At 46.9% G+C, this 18,442-nt stretch overlaps 1 long non-coding RNA gene across 1 annotated transcript in view; it reads right to left on the bottom strand.

Moving 5' to 3' along the window:
* Nucleotides 1–4,389: 4,389 nt before the first annotated feature.
* The window catches only part of LOC131092309 (uncharacterized), a 54,261-nt gene continuing 40,208 nt past the window's right edge, over nucleotides 4,390–18,442 (bottom strand). The window contains exon 3 of the long non-coding RNA XR_009115485.1: nucleotides 4,390–4,475. This is a non-coding gene — a long non-coding RNA (uncharacterized LOC131092309). The remainder of the gene's footprint in view (nucleotides 4,476–18,442) is intronic.

Here is an 18,442-nt window from a genome sequence, read left to right as displayed (position 1 = left end):
AGGGGGAAAATGGTGAAAAGGTCTGAAGGAAGCAAGACTCAGCCCACATGTGACAGCATCTGCAGGTGCCTGGAACCCCCATGCTGCAAGCTGTGATGGATGCTGGGCTGCACCATCAGAATGCAGGAGGGAGGACAGAGAAACACCTGAAAATCAGGCTATGGGTGCTGTTTCAAGAGGAGGAAGGTGGCTGCACATGCCCAGAGGTGCCATTCCATGAGAAGGGTGGCACTGTCCTGCTCTCTGAGCCCTGCCCTACCTTGGGGATGGGGCACCCCGGGGATGCTGCACCCATCAGCCCCAGCATTTCTTGACAGCTGCTGCAGATAGCAGAGGAGCCTCCCCAAGGAGGCACTCAGAGCACAGCCTTGGCCCACAGCCACACCACAGAGGGCTGCTATCTCTGGGCATCTCATGGGGCACTGCAGAAAGCAGTGCTGGTGGTTTGGCTCTGAAATAAAGTGGTCTTCCGTGGGCAGCATCACTCAAAGATGAGTCCCATGCTTGCAAGAGCATGCCAGGATTGAGCCAGGAGGGTGCAAACAGTGGGACTTTCAGCCACAATGTCCTCACTGACTGTGCTGGCCATAGCCACCATTCTTATACTGACCTAAAGAATGGTTTCTGCTGGGCCCTGGGGCTTGACCCCCTGCTGTGCATTACAGGGCTGCCACAGGCCAGCTGGAAGATACTTGTAATTAAAGGGGAAGTGAAGTACCTTGCGATGGTCACAGATAAACTGAAAAACTCCTTTGGGACCACCTGGCAGAAGAAACTGATGTTGCACATTGAGTCTCTCTCCATCAAGGATGGCATTTCAGTAGATTTGTTCTGATCTGTGAAGATGACCCTGCCCTTAGTACAACACTACAAGAGTATTGTTGTGTGGAAGACACTCCCCTGTGAGGAAAACCACATGGTAATTCAGAGTGCCCTTCCTAGGAACCTCTTACAGGAAGTTTGACCATGCTTGGGTGGCTGGGTGGGGAGCCAGTCTTGCTTCCTGCCCAGAAGGACTCCTAGGAGCAAACTTGCCTTTGTGGACAGTGCTCAGTTAGGGGAGTTCACCAAGGCCACTCTCCATCAAGAGCTTTGCCCAGATGCACTGCAGAAGCTGAACATCTCATGCTGTCAGTCCTGCTCTAAGAGGCAAAGACAAGGCACAAAGAAGCTGCTTGGGCTTGGTGGGAGAAGCTTCTCTGTCTTTCTCCTACCTGATAAACACCCAGACAACCCCTTGACTCATCAGCAGCTACCAGGTTAACCTCCAAAGACAGAAAGGGAAAGAGGAAGGAAAAGAACCTGTCCTGAAAGAGATGGGAGGACGGAGAGATGCAAGCTCGAAGTCTGGAGAAAAGCTCTTGCTGTCAGCAGGAGGGGATGGCTTTTCACACCACAGAACTGGAAGCAAAGCCTTTGTCCAATGGGAGAAAAGAGTCCCTGGATGTGAAGCCTAAAGTTACCAGCTGTGCACACAAGGACTTCTAAGTGAAGATGCATTTGCACAGCTCTAAGATGCCCTGTTTTAGACACATGAACAGTCTCCCTTCCCCTCCTCAATCCCACATCCTCCCAGGCACACAGAAAATCCTCAGAGCTTCGATCTGCAACAACAAAACCTTGACACAAGCACCTCTGACCTACAGACACAAATCCATTTACTGCTGGGCTGGGAGGCTGGACAAAGAGGAGTGGTGTCTCAGAGCTGGGTGCCAGGGCCACTCTCTGATTCAGCAAAGCCCCTGATAAGAAATGTCATCCTCCATTCAGTAATTTTAGCCCATGAGATAAGAATCTCTATCAGTCTCAAACATATGGCTGGCTGCAGTGCATGCAGCAAAATGAGACGGGTAATTTATTTGCTTGTGCTAAGAGCACTCCCAGACCCAGAAAAGCTGATGCAATGAAATAATAAGTGCCAAATTACACTCTATTCTTCTTTGGAGACCTGGAAGAGGCTCCTGTGAGATACAAGGGGTTCTATCTCTCTCCTTCAAGCCACCAAGAAGACAACAGTCCCTCCTACATGACTAATTGAAGACTGAGCTGCACAGCATTTTCTAAGGTCTGTTCTTCTCATTAATCCCATTTGTTACATAGGAATTCACACCCACAGATAGGATTGGTGCTCTCTGTGAAGTGCCAGTAGATGCTTCCCAGGGGAAGAAGTGGAGGGGTTAAATGACAGAATTACACAGGAGTGAGGGTGAATTCCAATCTCCTGGTCATTGGAGCAGGACCATCAGCCAACCAGGTGCTGTGATGTCCCCTGGCTGAATCCAACTTAGCACCTCTGATTTAGGTGACCTTGGCTAATCCATATAAACACAACACTGGGCCAGCGGCTGCATGGCTTGGGTTGCTCAGAGTAATGAGCTCCATAACCTGAGCACAACAGGAGCATCTGATCCATGGGGACAAATGGACATAAAGGACACGCCTAAGAAACACTTAGCACATTTAACCACTGGATTCTGCAAGGATCTCCTGAGAAAAGCTCATTCCCAAAGCACTCTTTCCTCTCTTAGCTATCACCAAGAGAGATACCAAACTAGATGGTCTCGCTCTGTACAGCCATTTCTACTCCCTTTCATCTTCAACAGTGTGGCTGCTGTTCAACGTGTATCACACATTTTGTCACCTCACCTTTAAATGGGGGAATTTCAATGCAAGATTAACATCTAAACATCCACTCTGAAACAGAAACTTTGGCTTAACGAACAAATACTTAAATTTGGTTCTTCCAAGGAACTGGGCCAGAGCCAGACTTTGAAAGAGTTCTTCATCTCTCTGATTCAAATCTGCTTTAGAAATGTAGCAGCTACACATTTAGTCATAGATAGTCTCTTCATAGATGTGAAACTATTGTTGCTTCCCAGATAGTGGTACCTTCCCACCACCACATCTACCCATGTCACTAGCATTCTCACTGGAAAAATCAGCAGTTAAACCAACAGCTGAATGAGTCACAGAGATTAAAAACTTCTGATACAAAGTGATGGTCCTTCCAGCTCAGTGCTGAGACATGAGGGTGAGGGACAGCCAGGAAATCTCTGATCTGAGGAGAAGGAGGAGATTTTCACCTCAGTGGAGTTCAGTTCAGCATTTTTCATCATTGCCAAATTTATTAGGGCATATTGCCATGACAGTATAGGTCCCCATGCACACACTGGCATGGCCTTCATGGTACCATCACACACACCACACATACTCAGAGGGAAAGTCTGATGAACCCTTTCCACCCTCACCACCATCCAGCCTTCAGAGTGCACGGAGTGCGCCAAGTGCACTTTCCAAGGAAAGCTGAATGTCCCCCATGCCCATGGAGCTGTACTGCTAGAACAGACCAAGCCTGGCACCCCTCTGTCATCCTGGCCAGTCTTCTCCTCCAAGGAATGCTTCCAGCGCTCCAGAGCCCAGGGTCCAACATGGGAGGAGCCATGCACGTTTATGAGGAAAAACATTTGCAGCAGGAAAGAAGCTAAAAAATAAATCAAGCTTCAACTTTCTTTTCCACAACCTATGTTTTTCAGTTCTCTGAAGGTAGTAAACTGGAAACAGGTAATTTCACTCTATTTTCTGCCTTTCTCCTCTTGTGGCTTTGGACAAAGCAATGTGAAAGCCCATACATTTCAGCTCCCTCTGTATCTCATCAGTTTGGAAAACACAAAAACACATCACTGTCCTGCTCTGGAGCTACAAAGAGTGCAGTGCAAACAGTGTGAGGGACTTGTCATCCTCACTGCCAACAACAGAGCAGCAAGATCCTCAGGCATAAAGCAAAGGCACAAGTGATCTCCAGAAACAGCACATTTAATATGGATATGTGTGTGTGTGAGCACAGATGCTTGAAAAATTAAGTCTTAGATATATGGACAATTAAGGCAGTCAAGATTTGCTGATGATTTTTACATGAAGCCTGCTCAAGGCATGGGTGATGCAGGACACAGGAAGTGGCCAGGGAACGGGACAGAGACTGGGGACAGTAGGAGAAACTACTCAATGCATGGGCTCATTACTCTTCACATTTCTTGTCTGATGGATACTTCAGTGAGGTATGAAGGAAAGAAAATGTTTTGCATTTGTTTGTTGGTTTTTTTACCTTGTTAAAAAGCTTCAGTCCCACTCTGGAGGTCAGGAAGCTGGCTTGTAGCCTCACCTCTTCTCTTTCTTCTATCTTCCCCTGGGCACACTTTCCCAAATAAAATCTGTCTCTAAACCAAGATGTGTATGCCACACTTTTCTCCTTTTGAGCACTCCTTCCAAGAGCAGCACAGCATTGGTTTTCATTACTTGTGTAAAGCAGCCAACTCCATTCTATCTCCTTGTGTGACACTGGAAATATAAATTTAACTTCCTCTGTCCCCAAAGTCAAGGGGAAGGGTTGCCTGGCAAGTTCAGAAAGTCTTCTGAAATACTGTAATCCAACCCAAATTGCAGCTCATCAGGTTTCATCTTCCAAACAGTGGATAGACCTATAAAGAAAACACAGTTTTAATATCTGGATCAGGACAGATTGACAAATCTTCAGGTTTTATACAAGATTTCTATTAGTATCAAGAGAGTGATACTGATTCACCCATCAAAGGACACCCTGACCTTGCAGTACTGACAAAAGAATATCTTGTTGTTGCCTCAAGATGCAGCCAATGGAAGGTACTAGTCTAACTGAGATGAATAAGAGATGTCAAAGAAAAATACAGTTCTATCATCCTTGTGAGATTTAAACATCTTGTTGGTTTTTTTCAACCATTCTGAATAAGTGGAAAGAAATATAAAAAACTTGACATTTTGAAAGTTGCTGAATTGAAACTCATTTTGACTTGAAACACTTTGTTTCAGCAGTTGGAAAATTTCCCTTTGGAGTCACAAACTTTTACATTTTGTATTATAACTTCCATTAGAAACAAAGACTCCTTTCAAATACAAGCCAAAATGGAGTCAGGAAGTTTAGGCGTACTGTCAGTAGCCAACCCTCTCCAAATTTTACTACACTTTCCCCAAAAAGGAGGATTACTGAGGCTGACTGTCTCCTGAGGGTGCGTTCAACTGCAGCATCACAGGGGATTAGTGACAAAGTAACAGTCAGCTCAAATGCTGACAAAGGAAACTGTAATCAAAGGTACTGTAATCAAATTAAGTGGATTTTAATACACAATACAACACAGTTAGCTTTACATGTAAATTCTGCCCTAAGACAACATAAGTGTTCGAGTGCAGACTGTCACAAACCAGCAAAATGACTACACTGTGTGCTCATTAACACTAATGCAGACATTGCTCTGCTGGGTATAACACACTGCTCCACTGAGGAGGCAGGAACAACTCCAGAAATCAGATTTAGATTAAATTCTAAGTTTTATCAAAAATAGCCATTTTTTTTGTGTGCAGAGAGAAATGGAAGCATTTAGATACTTTATCTAAACTAAAGACTTTCATGATGTCCAGGAGCTCCTCCACTGGACACTAGCCAGGCACAAGCAACCCAACATAAAGGACTTGAGCAAGAAAGAAGCAGCCTTCATCTGTGTTCAGGGGACATTTGAAAGAGACGGAAAGTAAACACAATGGAGATGTCCACAAGGTTTCTTTGGGTGGGAAGAGCTGCAGAAGAAGAGGCCAGCAGCCCTATCCCATTAGGGAGGACCTGCAAACTAACTCCAACCCAGCAAAGAGAGGATTGCCAGGGTGGGCCAGTGACATAGAAAGTCAGGTTTAGGAGGCAGCTGGGAATAACTTGTAGTTTAGCCTCATAAAAGAAGAGCCCTGTAATATTAATGGAAGCTTGGTCCTACCCAGATTTAATGTTCCTAGTTACAGAGATTAACAGTGAAGTAAGGGCCTTGCCCATGGCAGAGGGGTTGGAATAGATGATCTCTACAGCTTCTTCCAGGCCTTTCTATGATATCATTCTATGAGAAGCAGGAAAGTTGGTCTATGCTGCAGAAGAAACCTCTTCCTTGAGTGCAGGATGTGGCACAGGAGGTACAAAGCCACTGACGCTCAAACACACCTTGGCTAGGGAAGCAAAGCAGCGTGGTCCATTGCCAGAAGAAACAAGATCATAGCTTGATGTGGTGGAAGCAAATGGCTCTGCACTGCCTGGGAGCATGGGGAGCACAGCTAACAAGGTGGCAACTGGAAACAAGATGGGCCCCAAGCCATGAGGGTGGTAATGCATCCACAGCTCCAGAAACGTGTCTCTGACCATCTCTTGCTGCTTTCTGTGTTCACGTGACAAACATTTAGAAGCCACACTGTCTCTCCTGCTCCAAGATCTGCAGTGCTGTTTCAGCATCTTTACTCTCTGAAGGACCACACACACAAACAAGGTGCTGCAGGCTCCTCTGGGACTGTGCAATGTCCACCTCCATCCTGTGAATCACCCAGCTGGGCCGCTCTCTGACACGTAACCAAGAGCACTGGATGGCCCTTCCTTGGCCAGCTCACGGTGCTGTGTCACTCATTAGAGAGAAAGAGGCAGAAATAGGATGAGATCTACGCCTTTGGGCCATTCATCTCACAGGCACCTACCACACCAACATCTCCTCGCAGAAGGGCTTTGCCACACCCCAACCACACGTTTCCACCTTCTTCCCCCATTTTAACCTGCATAACCTCCAACGTCACCCCATCATCCCTGGAGGGAGGTGACAAACCAGCCTTCATATGGGGAGATGAGATTCTCTTTTCTTCAAAGACCTTGTGGCTGCCATGACCTTTCCACATCAGTAGTTTGCAGTGAGCACCACAAACTGGTCTGCTCTGAAGACGTGCTCTCTGTGACACAGAAAATGAGCCAGCAGCAGAAGTCATTGGGGAAGAGGGAGGAAGAACAGCGTGATGTAAGGAGCTGCTCACCAGATCTGAGTCCATATTGGAAGGGCTGTGACCCAGGGCTTGGAGTGTGCAGCCTAGAAAGACTGCACAGCTCAGGGCACTGGGAATTATGGAACATTATCCTCAGGCTGCTGGCAATGTTCCTGTGGGCAGGGCACAAGGCTGACACAGTGACATTAAAAGCACAGCTCCCAGTAGTATCCTGGCTGCCCAAAGCCCTGGCATGAGGCAGCTGAGCTGTCCCAAAGCTGACCCTCCCTGGAGGAACAGCACATGCTGACAATCCTGGCACAGGGATTAGCAAGGCAGTGCTGAAGTGCTAAACAGATACAACCAGGGAGAGAAACAGCTTCCCACTAATGAGGGGACAGGCAGCAGTATCTCCTCACACAAGGAGAGCTTGTGTGAGCCCTGCTCTCAGCTGAAGTCAGTGTTCAGACAGACAAATGTCTTGGCCACATGGCTGAGTTGCACCAGCACAGGTACACAGTGACCTGTAACCAGGCAAACCTGGGGCACAGTACTTAAAATTACATGCAAGATTACTTCCAAACACCCTGCATGAATGGTAAAAGCAAGAATTATTTGGGTTACAGTCTGGATTGCCTTCCTTTCCCACGCTTCCTCAGCAGCTGGCTGTCCTTGCTTTTACTGCTAAACTTCCCCCTCCTCCATTTCTGCATTACTCATAAATTAGCATCACACACAGCAGCAGGCAGTAAAACACAGCAGCAGCACTGCTGAAGGCATTGACTTCAACAGTGGCTTAAGCAGATGTGCTAAGGAAACATCTGGATGATATTACCAAAAAGCTTTCTAGGTTCCCCATCAGATCAACACCTCTGTTTCCTCTGAATCATTACACATAAAAAGCAACATAGAACCAATGATAAAAACATCTCAGTTGTCTTAAATCTCTGTGTCTAGTATCTAGAAATTCACCAGCACTGACCCATACCCCAATGGAAGCAGCCAGTCCATGACCCCCAGGCAAGAAGCTTGGTGCTACACTCCACAGCCAGCAATGACAGGTTTGACTGGCACAGTGCTTGCAGGTTAACCATCTTCACAGGAGAAAACAATCTGTGAAGATCCAAAGAGGTCAAAAAAGCCTGCAGAACTTTGGAGCCAGTGGTAGGCATCGGTCCTGTCCCACCATCCACTGGAGATCTCAGTGTTATTTCCCCCTTGTGAACTACTTTCCTTCCTCCAGCTCTGTAAAACACATTCCTAGCAGCTCCCAGTTTTGTAAAGATTTTTGACGTGCGGCTGGTACAGGGAGAAAGGTTGGACTAAAGCTCCTTTCAGAATAAAAAAAAAATAATAATACATCAAAAAGATTAAAGAGATGTTTGGCATATTAAACAAAGGGGTGCGTGGAAACTTTTTAAAAATACAAGACCTACAGGACTGGCTGAGCTAAGAGGCATAATTAGCCCAAGGTGAGCTCACAAGGCAGCTCCATGGTGCCTGGCTCCACAGACCAGGGATGTCACGTACCAGCAGAGGCCCTGTTATCTGCAGGCCTTGGGCTGGCACAGCTGATGGGAGTGTGAGGTTTCATACCTGTACCCACACTTCAAGACTACTGCTGGAAAAACTGGAGAGAGTTCAGAGGACAACCACAAGAACAAACCTGGGCTTGTAGCATGGAGCTCAAGGAAGTCAATCAAAGAGAAAGTTAAAAGGCACCTCGCAGCCTGTAGGTACCTGTCAGAAGAGTGCTCTCAGCCTGCCAGACAAAGGCATAACGAGACCAAAGGTTGAAAGTTGAAGTTCAACAGAAAACAAACCAGAAGTGACGATACCATTTTTCTAAACTTCAAGTAATTAACAGAGAGAAAAGTCCTCCATCTGGCATGGCCAAGGATCTAGTACTGGCAATTTTCAAAATAAGATGGGATGCTTCCACCTTGCTTCTCTTGCTCCCCCAAAAATGTATGCTTGGTTGCATTCACAACTGCTGACTGCAGAGTAGAAATTAATTCAAGGAATCTCTGTTATACAGCAGGTCAGACTAAGCATGCACAATGTCCTCAAAGCCTAGAAATCCATGAGGAACAAAGAACAAGAGGCTCAGCTGCTGGTGGTGTGAAGAACAAGCTGCCCCACTATCAGTGGTCGGGCTTGTACAGCCCCAGACATCCCTGCCCCATCCAAAGGTCCTCTGTATCCCATGACTACCCAGGTGTGGATTCTGAAGAGCAGCAAAAGTGCCAGATCCATACCACAAGCAGCAAAACAAAATGCTGTTAAACCAAGAAACCAACTCTGATGTTTTTTCCCAGCTAAAAACAACAGGAAAAATCATATCCAGGCAAAAGTGAATTAAAAAAAAAATACCCCCACTGACCAGAAACAAAGCATAACATAAGAAATAAGCATTTTACAGTGAGAACAGTCACTCATTGGAATAACCTCCCCAGGGAGATGGCAAAGTCTCCATCACTGGAGGTCTCAAAGACACAACTGGACAAGGTTGCTGCAATCACCTTGGCTCCCTTTCCCACAAAAGACTGAACCAGACAATTCCTTCCAGTCTGGGCTGGTCTGTGGCTCTACGAAAGGCACACAAAACTTTCCTGACTACAAGCACTCGAGCCAAAGGAATGAAGCTCCCAGTTCTGACACTCTGAAACCACCCATTGATGTTTATCATAATTATGCTTGCAGGTTCCCTTTGTGCTTCTTGATTCCAGGATCTTCACATCTGCTGGGTTCCTCTAAGCCTCAAAGGCATATCCCAGGATATAGTCTCTCAAAGAGCTGGAAAGCCCTCCCTCAAACAGAAAGCAAATTTCAGCTCCTGCCTGGTTTGTTTAAAGTTTTCATCATCATGGTACTGGTTCATGGTTGTGCATTTGCAATACCTTCCCTCATTCCTGCCCCTTCTTCCTTTAGGGCTTAAAACGTGGGGGGCTCATTGTGACAGCCATAGGATTAAAGGGGTAACTAACCTGTGGCACAAAAATCAAGGAGCTGGTACTGCTTCCTAAGAAACCTGGAGGCTGCAGTCAGAATCCACCAACCTCCACCAACCCTAAACCTGCACTTGGTAGCTGGAAACTACAAAGGGAACCAGGGATGGGGACGAACTTCTGGGGCTGCAAAGCACAGCAATCACTCCCAAAGACTTTAGGGCCATTGGGTCACCCAGTCTGAATCTTGCATAAGGGAGGTCACAAGTTTCATTCCTACCTTTGATTTGAGCAGTACTGCTAGTGTTTGCCTAAGCCCCACCTTCCAGAGAGGCATGCAGGCTCCATGCAAAGAGCTCAAGATATGGAGATGGTAAGTCACCTTTTTGATGGCTGGTTCAAATACTTAAAAGCCTTTGGTATTTAAAAAGGGCACTTTAACTCTGACTTATCTGCACTGCATTTGTGGCCAGGGGTGCCTGTGATATAGCTGCTGGCTGAGGGAGATGCTTTGCCTGATTTTCTCAGCTGTTCACAAATCCATCTCCAGGAGAAACCCTGGGGCCTCTCTTCCCCTGCAGACAGCCTGTCTTCTGCCTCCACCCTTTTTTCTGAATTTATATTAGCCAAAGGAGAAGAGGAGCTTTCAAAGGATTTAGCACAAGTGCCTGGCAGGGAATTGCTTCTGCGGGTGGCTGGTAAGCAGAAGAGGGGAGGAAAGGAAAGGCAGAGCAAACACTTTCATCCCCATTGTTTCCATTCCAAGGTGAAGCCACACATTTCTCCACACCCATTTCCCCCCACCCCCAAACATGTTCTGCTCTCTTACCAGCTTTTCCATATACTCACACATACAAGGCTGCCTTTCCCCAAATATCCTCCTCAGATACCTCACAACCACAAACTCCTGTGACCCTGTGCCACACTCCCACAGTCTCGTTAACAATAATTATTACCCAAGTTACTAAACCTGCTCCTCAGTGCTCACCTGTCAAAGGACAGCTCTAACCTGGCTGGCTAAGCAGCACTTACCACCAGGCAGGGAAACCTGGGCTGAAGAAGATGCTCACAGCAAATACATCCGATAGAAACAGGGATCACATTCCACTACCCAGAGCTGCATCTGCACAGAGAGCTCCTCTTGCCTACCCTAGCTGCCATCTGCAGCTCATCCCATTTGCATGGGTACAGCTTTCACGAGCCTTGTACTGAAGCTTCAGCACTTTCACAGAGTCTTTGGTATTCAAAAGGTTTATTTTAAAATTGGGTTTGTTTATCTCTAAGCACAGATTAATTTCCAATTTATGTCAGCAAAAGAAAGACCAAAATGCAAAACAAAAATGAAAAAAAGCTCACCTGACTTGGAAGCCTAAAAATAGACCTGTGTATTGCAAAGAGTGAACTGTCAAGCAAAGGCTGTGGATTGAAGGTTCAAATGAATAATGTGTTTGTTTTTCCTGCTTCAATACTTTCCTGCTGTTATCACTGTACAAATAAGTCAGCACATGCTAATTACTCTGATGGCAATTTCCTGGGACTGGTACTTAAGTATCAGGCCAAATTTAATGCCAAGCATCACAGACTAGTCCTCCCCCTGTACTCCCAAACAAACAAACAAGCCCAGCTGCCAAACCCCCCTGTCCTTTCCTTCATCGCTGCAGACCCACCACTCCCAGCACGGTCCCACTCCTGACTCCAGCCTAGGCTGTAGGATCTGCCCTGAGGAACAAGTGTTTCCCAACAAGCCTGGCAAAACCTAAGGTGCTCATGTAGAATTTGATCTGGCAGTGCCAGAACTTGGACTTATATCCTTCAAGGCATCCCAACATATGAACAAATTGTGGATCTCAAATAGTATTTGTGCAGTAAAAGTGGTTTAATCTTGGGAACTGAGAGTATAAGTACATTTTTGCAAGGCACACACATCAAGAGAGAAAGGATGGGAAGTGAAATGTCTGTGAAGTGTTTTTATAAGGCACCCAACAAACCAGTCTCAAGCCCCTTTTAGCCCAAAACCATCCCACAAGGCTAACAGTTGATATTCATGGGTGAAATACATCAAAGAACCACCTAAACAATGCCTGTGGCTTCTGCTGCATTTTTTTCTCCCCCACTTGGTATTTATACAGCCATGGATTTGCACTGTAATTCAGTCAAATGCATTAGAGCAAAGATGAAGGAGGAGGGAGAAGAGGGGGGAAAATGCTATTACCTGTGTTACATCCCAAGTGGCATTGAATTTCTGTATAAACCTTCACTGCAACCTCAACCCAATGCAGGCTGTTTGCTGAACAAGCAATATAAACCCAGCATCCTCCTTTGTGGACTTTTTCAGCTTTCAGACTTTTTTTTTTTGAAGGATGGTTGGATTGCTTTGGATTTATTGTATTATCATTTCTTTTCTGCTTTCCCTGTGAGGCAAAGGGTTAAGCGACCTTTCAGATCCTCCCTGGATGCAACTCCATGCATAACAAGAAAGCTTCCAGCCCAGTGAAAACAACTTGAAAGAGGAGCAGTGACCCAGCTACAGGCTTAAGTTTCAGGTCACAACACCCCTGCTCAAAACCATCCATCTTCCTCTGGCCACAAGTCTGCAGCCAGTCACCTCCCATTAGTGTGATTTGTCTCCAGGATTTGCAGGAAAACACCTTTTGGGGACTCAGCTGTTTTTAGCATCCTCTCTTGCACAAGAGATGAGAGCTGTGAGCTAACAAGGGATGCTGCAGGTACACACTGATGCAGCATCCCCTTGCATCCAGTAATAAGTGCTAAAAACACATGGACCATTAGGAAAAATAAATAAATAAATATATAAATAAACCAAAATGCAATCGTGAGCTTTGGTTTAATTTACTCTCAACTTCTGCAAGGAAATGGGTGTTTACAGCTCCTGTCAACCTGGACACATGCACACCACATTGCATGGCAGAATCAAAGCTGTTTGGCTGGCACAGGAGCATCATGCTGCTCTTTTAAAAGCCCCGGATCAAAGGAAAGAGAGGATTTGGTGTTACTGCACACTGAGTCAGGGAAATAGCAAATCTCAGGAGTACTACATGCTGGAAGAAGGCTGCAGAGAGGAAGGGTGTGCCTGTTCTCCCCTGCTCCAAAAGGGGTTCCCTCAGGTCTGTTAGAAATATTCACCTGCTTGACCACAGAACTGGGGGTGATAGAATCACAGAATGGTTTGGGTTGAAAGGGAGTTTTAAAGTCACATAGTTCAAGGCCCCTGCAATGAGCACGGACATCAATTCCATCCTCATGCTGCAGCAAAGATGCTGGTAAGCAACCCACTGCTGAGATCAGTCAGCAGAAGGTTCAAAACCCAGCTCCACACAAGCCAAACAGAAACATGGCTCCTGGGAGGGGGATCTTGGATTATCTGGGGCAAGAAGGCCAAAAACCATACATGTGGCATCCAGCCCCAAGCCTGGCACTCAGCCCAGCTCCTCCCAGCCTCACATCTACCAGAGCTGGCCTTGCTCTGAACTGATGCTAATAGAGAGCATCAGGATGGGAAGCAAATATAGAAAAAGATGAGAATGTGAAAAGATTTATCAAACACTCTCCCAACCTCTACCATTTTGTGCTGATAGCTTTAAAAGCAAGAGCACAAAGGAACAACCTGCGTGTGCAGGGAACTGGGCACTGAGACTTTACCATTTATCACCATCAACCAAACTGCCCTGGGAAGTAGGGCAGGCACAAAGCCCAAGGAGGTTCCCAGTTCAGCAGCAACTCCCAAGGTTTCAATGTGATTAGGCTGGTGACTCTCCCCCACAAGTTTTCTGGCACTGGGACCAGCCCATGATATTGTTCCTATTAGTTCCTCCCTCTCAGACATGCCAGTGCATGCCAGTTTGCCATGCGAGACTGCAAACTGGACTGGACAACCAAATCTACAGAATAGCAACCCAAGGGAGGGAAAAAATGTCAGCTGGATGGGTTCCCTGCTGTGAGTGTGTTCAGCAACATCCTTTGTTGTCGGCAGCCTGAGGTTGGTTTTGGGTGTAGCAGTGCAGAAGGACAGACAGATATTACAGTAACACTGCTCAGCTGCTGAAGGGATGACCACCGAATGCCACCTTGGGCTTTTTGGTTTTTAGTGACTAGCTGTATTTTTATGTGCTATCAAAAAACTGGACTGAATTTGCTGAAGTGATCCCATTTCTGAGCTGACTGGCTTACTGTGTGGTCCTGCAGCACCAGAGGAACCAGCTAGCAACATTGACTGCAAACCCAAGGCAAGCTGTTTTGGACTAGGTGCTGAAGAGAGAAGCCCACAGCTGAAGCTTGTTATACACCAGAGGCAATACAGGTGAGCTGAAACACTGTCAAAGGACATGACAAATTCCCTGACCAACAAGCTATGCAGGAGTAACAAGATGCTGAGCCCTTCAAGTGCAGTTATCTTCTACTGCCTTGTATGTACTCATGTGGGATGGATGTGTGTATTTATTTCAGTATTTGCCGAAAGTATTCACACTATGTCCCAAAAAATGCAAATATGTCCTTCAGTGCTCAGAAAGGCATGTCTTGTGGGAAGATTTAAAAAACCCAAAACTTGTTTTACCTCTCCAGCCTGCTTTCAGACTGACATATCCTGCTGTTGAAGAGCAAGCACAGGTAGAGTCTGTATTTATTAGCACTAGCCTTTAAAAAGGTCCTGAGATACCCATTTAGAGAGGAATTTGTAGCTGAGCAATGTGAGTGCTCAGATCTCCCCTCAATGCATGCAACTATCCCTTTGTTGCTGGCTCAGCCTCTCTTCTCCACTCCTGCAGCTCTGCAACAAGGTCGGGGGATGCCCTGAATCCAACCTAACCCTCTGGGTTAGCCAGGCTGGGGATTGCCCTCATCAAATCATTTGGGTTGTGAGAGACCTTTAGCGACCATCTACTCCAAACCCCTCAAGTGAGCAGGGACATCAACTCGAGCAGATTGCTCAAAGCCCAGTCCCACATGATCTTTAATGTTTCCAGGGATGGCACATCTATCACCTCTCTGGGCAACCCATTCCTTCCTGCCCTCCTCCTCTCTTCTTCTCCTCGAAGGAGATCAGTGAGCACCCAAGCTGCAACAGTTGCTGTGCCCTGATAAAGCCAAAGTATAAATGATGATGACAGTCAGTGGGAAGATGTGGGGACAAGATCATTGTTGATCACTGTTGAACACATAAAGGTGTTTTATCCCGTAACTGCAGTAACGCCAGGTAGTGCCTAGAGGAGATGGCACTCTGGGAGATTCTGAAGGTCAGATCTCTTCACTTGGTTTGGAGAGCGCACAGCAACTCACTCCTTGTCTCTGGCACACATTGCTACCCTTCTTTCACTAGCAAAGTACTCAGTTTGGGGTTTTGAGCTACACCAGGGCCAGCAGCTCTGGAAGAACCCTGGGGAACAGCAGCACAGAGCAGGGGACTGCAACATTTTCCCTGAAGATGCCTTTTACCACCAGAGTCCATGGGGAAACTCAGGGCATGGGATGAGATCCCCATCCCAAAACAGGACATGGCTCTAGTGGGGCACCTGCCCAGGGTCCAGCAGAGCAGCCCAACACACGCAGGAAGGGCTCGGCCACCCAGGCACTGCCACTGTGCCAGCATTAATCGCGACGCCACGACTGATAGGGCTGCCAGCCACAGCCAGCACCAGTGAGAACGAGCCCTGGGGAAGAAACACAGCTCTGTGTCCTGGCTTTGCAGCCCCGCTCCTACGTGGAGAAACAAAACGAGAGGCACAGCTCACGCTCTCCAAGGAATACGCCCTTCCTAATGAGAGTCGACCCAGGAGCTATGTGGGAGTGGCGCCCATTCCCAGGCAGGCTTCAATGCCACTGAAAGCCAGCGATGGAGACAGGCAGCCTCTGAGAAAAGAGACACCAGTGGGAAATTTTGCTTTGATGCTGGCTCGTCAGCGAGCTCCGGCACCAGGGAGGAGGAGGAGGAAGGACCGCCGGCTCTCGCGATGCTCCCCTGCATGTGCATACATGCAGAGCTGAGCTCAGCCAGAGATCCTGGGAGAGGGTTGCAGCAACCGCAGAGCAAGTCACCAGCTGCGCCCTGCCTGACTGGGCAGCACATGGCTGGCACAGCCTGAGCCCCACATGGCAGCCAAGCACCCGCCATCGGACAGGACAGACCACGGAGAAGAGCTGGCACTGCAAGGACGCCACGAAAGGACCGTGTCGTACAACCGCCCATCGTCCCAAGATGTCGGTAGGAAAAACTCCATTATCTGTAGCTAAATCTGGGCAGAGTGCAGTGCCAGGACCTCTTCTCATCCCAAAGAGGTTATGCTCCAGGAGACACAAATATTTTTTATCGGCCTTACCGCTGCTGTTAGCACGGTAATGATGTCAAGCATAACCCAGCGGCAGCAGCAAGGCTCAGGGTCTTGGATTCACCGCAGTCTTCACCTAGCTCTAGAAAGCCAACAGTAGCAGTGGGTTCAGAATAAATACAAAGGTGATACAATGAGAAGGATTTCTCAATTAAATTCCTGACACTTGTATCCTCTCCCCCACCTCTTCTCCTTATCTTTTGATTTGCTACCGCAGATCCCAAAGCACTTAACAACTACTTAAGTGTTGTTAGCACCCATCATCCCGATGGAGAAACTTCCACTGGGTTGAGCAATCCTGAAGTTGCCCAACAACCCGTTGGGCGAGGAGAAAGCAGGACTGGTTGAGCACAAGTCTATCCATCCCTCTGCGCTGTCTCGCTGCAGGGTATGAGTTACCGGCAGGAGGGCAGGGCAGGGCTGTTCCATGGCACAGCCATTTCCCAGGATAGGGTGTGCCCCACCTTTACAGGTGCTGGAAAGCACTGGGCACTGTCCCTGCTAAGGGGCTAATCGGAAAGGCATCACTTTTTTCTTTTGTTTCGTGCTTGTTTGTTGCTTTCCTCACTATAAATTTTCTGTGTTTAAAGCTCAGGAGTGCAGACCTCCTGCAGGGAGCAAGGGCTGTCAGGGCAGGTAGCACATGTGGCTCAGTTTCTCCATTATTGAATAACATAGATACTTGCAGGTGTTTACAAACAAAACAAAACACCAAAAAATCACCAAGGATTTTTGTTCTGTGCTTACTATCCCAAACCCTCTGTGTCCAAGGTCTGAGTTATACAACTGCGCATTAAGGTGACTGGGAGAGGGCATTTCAGTGAACCAGGAGCTACCAGTGTGTGGACCTTGCCATACAGAGTCCCTGTTAAAGCAAACATGACCTTAAGAGTTGCCCAAAGGTTGCAAAGTTGGATCCCTCCAGCAGCAGCAGACACATTGCCAGGGGCTATGGCTCTAATGGTGCTTGACTTCTTGAATCACTTGTACAGGTGACCATGGAGGACACACCATAGTCAGCAGTCCACCCTGACTGGAGGATCACTAAGACAGAAGATAATACTAAGTATTTCTATTTGCTATATATATTCTGCAGTGTACTATCAAGTAGTACAAGGAGCTGCCTCTTCTCAGCTCAGGGCAGTGAATGTGTTAGGTGGAGAATGCAGACAGAAAAGTCTCTCACCTTGCCACAGACTTATTTGCTCTTCTTTAATTCCTTCATTTGTGCTAGTGGACCCATCTTGTCCATCCCATCCTCTCATCTTCCTCAGATTAATTCATTTGGCCTTCTTGTAAATGCTAAAATTACTGTACAAATGAACAATTAAGGGATTATCATCGTAGCCATTGAGGATTATGCGTCCAAGAGTCACACCTTCAGAGAGCTCCAACTTAACCAAGAGGAAACTGGACAGGAACTGTCAGTATATCTACTGATGATACCCAGAAGTGAGTTTCAAAACTGAGGCTGATACAGAGCATGGAAGACCACCTCTGCCCTAGCTCTTGCTGTACAGCTGTGGAGCATGGGCATGAAGCAGTTTAGTGACTTGACCAATATCCAGGAGTTGGGTATCAAAGCACTGCACCTGAGGATCCCAAACATGGGACATGGGGGCTAAAAAAAACTCTTTACCACTTAATTTTCCATTGCTCAGTCCTGCCAAGAGAGGGTTTAATTAATGTTTCAAGCACAAGTGCAATAATAGACTCTGTCCAAATTCATCCCAGCTGCTTAAACACAATTAGTTTCATCTCAGCATCTAGGAACAGGCTGTCTCCTCTTCAGCCCTGTGCAGCAGGTGAAACCTTGGGATGCCCAGCTGATGGCTGGGCCCCAGCTAATTAACTGAATTAGGCCGGTTCATTCTCATTACAGACCCTTCAAAACAGCGTCCTTTAAACAGAGACCTTGAAGCTACTTTCAATAAAACCTCCTCCATGTCTCTGTGCCTCAAATTCAAATGTACCAGCTTCTAATAGGTCAACAGGGCTATTGTAGCCATGGTGCTCACTTCTGCTGACTAATTCTCCAGCTGCCCAGCCTGTGCATCCACAGCTCACACAGTACTTGTCTCCTCATTAGGGATCCAGTGCTACCAGTTCCCGAAGCTTCCCAGGCCCTTTCTGTGAAACTGCAGTGACAGCAGCAGCTGCTGCAAGCAGCCAGGTTATGCAGAGCACCACATTCCTCCTCTGGGAACGGGCAACACGAATAAACCCAAAATCCGATTTTATTGCATCTTTCAAATTCTTAACAAGCCAACAAATATTACTGCTGCTTTTTTATTTTTTTTATTATTATTTCCCATTTTTAAAGTGACAAGGCTTTTTAAATCA

The sequence above is a fragment of the Melospiza georgiana genome, chromosome 1 (genome assembly GCF_028018845.1).
Source record: "Melospiza georgiana isolate bMelGeo1 chromosome 1, bMelGeo1.pri, whole genome shotgun sequence".
Lineage (NCBI taxonomy): Eukaryota > Metazoa > Chordata > Aves > Passeriformes > Passerellidae > Melospiza > Melospiza georgiana.
The sequence above is the reverse complement of the archived record's forward strand: the minus strand, read 5'-3'. Positions and strand labels throughout refer to the sequence as shown.